This window comes from Haliaeetus albicilla, chromosome 31 (genome assembly GCF_947461875.1).
Source record: "Haliaeetus albicilla chromosome 31, bHalAlb1.1, whole genome shotgun sequence".
Lineage (NCBI taxonomy): Eukaryota > Metazoa > Chordata > Aves > Accipitriformes > Accipitridae > Haliaeetus > Haliaeetus albicilla.
This window is the reverse complement of record NC_091513.1, coordinates 2,848,929-2,853,857: the sequence shown is the minus strand read 5'-3', so window position 1 is coordinate 2,853,857 and position 4,929 is coordinate 2,848,929.

The window sequence follows — 4,929 nt, the reverse complement described above, 5'->3', positions numbered from 1 at the left end:
GGGTAAACGTGTAGAGTCAGAAAGGCCAGGTCGGGCAAGAAAATTGCGTTCTTTAGAATGGGAAATATTTATCTTAGCGGAATGATGAATAAGCACTTGGGTGATGTTTCTTAGCAAAAGAAAATTCTCGTTTTCGCTGCAAAGGCTGAACATTATTAAAAAGCCTTGCTATGCAAGGCTGAGCCGGCATTAGGGTACAGCCTGTGTGGCACAGCCTTCCCTGGGGGCTTTGGGGGTCGGGACTTGTTGGGGTTTCTGCTCTGATGGCTTTGTTTCCCTTTGCCAACCTCAGATATGATCCTGGCCCAGCAAGAACAGTCCACGGAGTTTGACGAGCACACGCGGGCGCGAGTTCGAGAAGTCCTTTTGAGGAAGCACCACCATCAGAACGAGAAGACAACCACCCTTCTCCCCGCTGTCTGCTCGTTTGCTGATGTGAGCAAGAGGCAGTCAGACCTGCACCTCCTCTACAAGCCAGGTGAGGGTTTCTGCAGGGCTGTGGCCCCATTAGACTTGTCCGGGCAAAGGAGAAGCGTCCCAGTTGCTCCTTGTCCATCTTTCTGAGTGTCTTTCTTTTTCCTACCAGCCCAAACAATCACCCCTTGTCCTTCTCCCACCGCTGCGGAAGCTAAAGATGGGGTGAACCCTGAGAGCGGAGCAATGGATTTAAGCAAGGTGAGACACTCGTAGCTTTCTTACGCCTTTAGGGCCAGATTTGCTCTTGCAAACTTGGCTGCAGAGTGTGCTGCAGAGTGCTGTGGGCTTTGCTTTTGGGGTAATTGCCTGAAAATCGCTTGTCGTGCCCAGGCGGAGCTGCACTTCATGAAGAAAATCCCCACCGGGGCTGAAGCATCCAACGTGCTCGTAGGAGAGCTGGATTTCCTTCACCAGCCCATCGTGGCATTTGTCCGCCTGAGCCCGGCTGTCCTCCTCTCAGGCATGACGGAAGTTCCCATCCCAACAAGGTGCGAATGAGAAGCGCAAATTTTTTCCGTAAAAAAGACACCCAACCAAACATCAAGTTGCAGGCATCAGTTTGGTGTCCCAAGGGAACAAGGCTAGTGGGAGGGGGAGCAAGCGCGTTTCCCCCACCCACATCTCCTCGCCTTCGTTTCTCCATTCCCTGCTGTAGCTTTTAAACCCATTGGCCAATTGTAATGAAAGTTGGCCCCCAAATTAAATTTGCCGTCGGTTTTGAAGAATTTCAAATTCATCGCGGCGTCGCTGAGCCTACGTGTCCCGTCTTGAGCCACGCTCTGGGCTGGGAGCTGCCAGGGCTTTCCTTGGGTGCTCTTGGAGCAAGGACACCTTCTTCTCTCTCTCATTTTGTTTTTCTTGCCCAGGTTCCTGTTTGTTTTGCTTGGACCAGAAGGAAAAGCCCATCAGTACCATGAGATCGGCAGGTCCATGGCCACTATCATGACGGATGAGGTGCGACAAGATGAGATAGCTCCGGGTCATTTTTGCCTTTCTTCAGCTCTCCCTGTCTCTGAAGTAGTGAGGAAGAGGATTTGCTGTCCCAGCTGCCCGCAGCTCTCCAAATAGCCCAGCCCTCTTTCTCACCCCAAAGCAAACACGCAGCTTTGCATCACCCCACATCCTGGAGGCTGAAATCCCACCCGGGGTGCATCCTGCACCTCATCCTTCTCGCCGGGTTCCCCAGCACGCTGTCCCCAGTGGTGGCATTGCCAGGGCCAGTAAAACTTCTCTTGCTCTTTAAGCAGAAGGGTGTGGTGTGCCATGGGGGACGGGGGCCTCGTGGGGGAGATGATTACAAATGCCCCGATGCACAGATTTTTCCTTTTGGGGGAATATTTCCTGCCCTTTCCAGCAGGAAATTTTGGGGAGAAAGCCTTGCGTTTAGCCAAGAGCTTATTGCACTGGTTAGGACATCCGAGCTGGGTTGTCCTCTCACCAGGTTGTCTTCTATTGGCAGGTTTTCCGTGACGTTGCCTATAAAGCCGAGAACGGGGCTGACCTCGTGGCTGGCATCGACGAGTTTCTGGATCAGGTCACGGTCTTGCCGCCAGGAGAGTGGGATCCATCGATCCGAATCGAGCCCCCGAAAAACGTCCCTTCGCAGGTGGGAGGCGCGAGGGGGACGGGCAGGACGGCTGGGGATGCTGTTCAGGGGCCCAAATTCACAAGGTCCCACTCTGACACAGTCACAGAGCCAGACCAGACGCAAAACAAGCCAGTGGTTACAAGTCCATAGCTTTATCTTACTTCCATTTTAACAGGAAAAAAGGAAGATGCCAGGAGCTCTTGATGACAGTGCTTCTCACAGCATGCTGGAGAAACACAGTGGCCCTGAACTGCAGCGGACGGGAAGGTGGGAGCTTTAACAGTTTGGGTTTTTTTCTTCTGTTTGCCTCTCAAATCTGAGCAGGCACCTTCCCTTCTAGCAGGTCTTTGGGGTTAGCTGGTTCAGTGAAGGGGCTCCACATTGCCAGCTTGGTCCCCTGGGCTGGGCAGGGGGGAGATCTGGGCGGCTGGGCTCAGCCCCAGCCATCACCATTGCATGCAGGTTTCCTTGATTTGGGATGAAGGAGGGTGCTTCTTTTTAGCCACGAAAGTTACTCTGTGCTTGTGATTGCCCTTCTGCAGCAAAGCAAAGTCAACGTGTTCCTCCAAGAGAACAGACTCTCTTCTTTTTCCTTCCTGCAGGCTCTTTGGAGGTTTGAGCCTGGACGTGAAGCGGAAAGCCCCGTGGTTCTGGAGCGACTTCCGGGATGGTCTGAGCCTGCAGTGCCTGGCGTCCTTCCTCTTCCTCTACTGTGCCTGCATGTCCCCTGTCATCACCTTTGGGGGACTGCTGGGGGAGGCGACCAATGGCCACATAGTGAGCACCTCTCTCTGTTGGGGGGCATGGGGGAGGATCAAACTCAGGCCAAAGTCCTTGCTGCAGTGAATTGGCTTTGGTTTTTGTTTCTCCCTAACGCTTTATTTACTCACGGCTGCCTCTCTTCCCCGGACAGAGTGCCATGGAGTCGCTGCTGGGCGCGTCCATGGCCGGCGTGGTGTATTGCCTCTTTGCCGGCCAACCTCTCACCATCCTCGGCAGCACCGGACCCGTCCTCGTGTTTGAGAAGATCCTCTACAAGTTCTGCAAGTAAGGCTGGCTGCCGCAGCTGGGTGCTGTGAGAGCCTTCAGAAGGGGGCAGTGATGGAGAAAAGATGCTTTTCTTTTCTTTTTCTTAGGGGTAGTTGCTAGATTTTAGTGACAGTCCTTTTGTTGCGATGGCTTTGGTGGGAGATAAACCACCCTTGTTGCCATAAGGTTTATTATTAAGCCCCAGCTTGCTGGCAGCAGGTGACTGGGTGCAAACCCAGCTGGTTTCAGTGTTAGGGCGTCAGGGTGATGTGGGAGAACACCACCTGGCCCAAGAGGGACCTGACCTCAAGCAGCCTCCAAGGTGTTAACACAAGATCCTTGTTAAACAGTGGTAACTAAATAATTGGCCTCTCCTCCTGTGGGTCTACCCCCTGCACCACAGCCCCGAGGCTCTCTGTAGTAGTACGTGGAAACTGCATTTCCCATCCGCAGCCTTGACACGCTCCAAAATTGCTCCCCGCTTTCCCCGAAGGCAGGCATGGCTCAGGGCCTCTTGCTGGCCTTTCCAGCCTTTGTTTCATTTTGCTTTCCCAGGGAGTACACGCTCTCCTATCTGTCTCTGCGGGCGTGCATTGGGCTGTGGACCGCCTTCTTGTGCATAGTGCTGGTGGCCACCGACGCCAGCTGTTTGGTGTGCTACGTCACCCGCTTCACGGAAGAAGCCTTTGCCTCCCTCATCTGCATCATCTTCATCTACGAGGCTCTGGAGAAGCTGAGTCACCTGCGAGACACCTACCCTGTGCACATGCACAGCAAGCTGGACTTCCTCACCAGCTACTAGTGGGTTTTTTTTCCCCCTGAGAAAGCTGCTGCCCCTTGGCAGGAGCTCCGGGCTGCACCTCCATCGCCTTTCCCTTACCCCTGTCTTGGCTTCTCTCCTGCCAGCTGTAAGTGTGAGGCACCGACCCATCCCAGCAACGAAACGCTGCGTTTCTGGGCGAGCAACAAGATCAACGTGTCTGGCATCGCCTGGGAAAACCTCACGGTGACCGTAAGTGCCCCGAGCCACTGCTTCCTCGCGCCGCGGCCATGGGGTCCAGGGGCATTTGCATGGTGCAGAAGTCAGAGCCCTTCAGGGAATGATGGGCTTCAAACTGTGCTAGTGCTGCTCGGAAAAGTCCTTGCTTAAATCTAGCGTGTGGTTTTAACCCGCTTGGTCCTGGGGAGGAGAGTCCACCTTGTCCCAGTCTACCTGGTCCCCAACGTTGTGGGTAGCAAGCGTCCCCCTCAGGCCTGTTGCAGGACAGTATTTCTGACTGGGAGGAAGGTTAAGTAGTGGGTGGTTTGATTATTGTAGAAGTTGTAGGACTTAAGTTCATGCTTGAAAGATAGTAATTGGTCTCCTTAATGGGTTCCTAGTAACTCCAGGCCTTGCTTTCTCGTTCAGTGCTGTCTGTAGGTACATGCATAAATTTGCATGTCTGAGCAGCCTCTCAGGCTGTTGTTGCTGGAAGCAGAGCCCGGGCCTAGGGCGGCAGGCTCTTATGGTGGCCTTCATGCCCTCTTGGCCAGGTTCTGCGAGCCCTCCCCTGGGACGGGACGATTTGTCTCTTCTCCTCCTTTCCTACCATGGTTGTCTTTAGCCCTCCTTCCCTCTTCCCTCTCTCTCTATCCCCAAGAGTTTCCAGTGTTTCCTCTTCCCTCTGGTGTCTTCTCTAGCCACGATTGCTCAAATGGCAGGCAGAGGACGTGCCGAGGGTGTGTGGTATGGTGTCCCCTCACATCTCATTTCTCCGCTCTGTAGTTCGATGTGTCACTTGTTCAGCTGCTGCTGCTGCTCATTAAATATAATGAGCAGGAGCTCATATAATAAA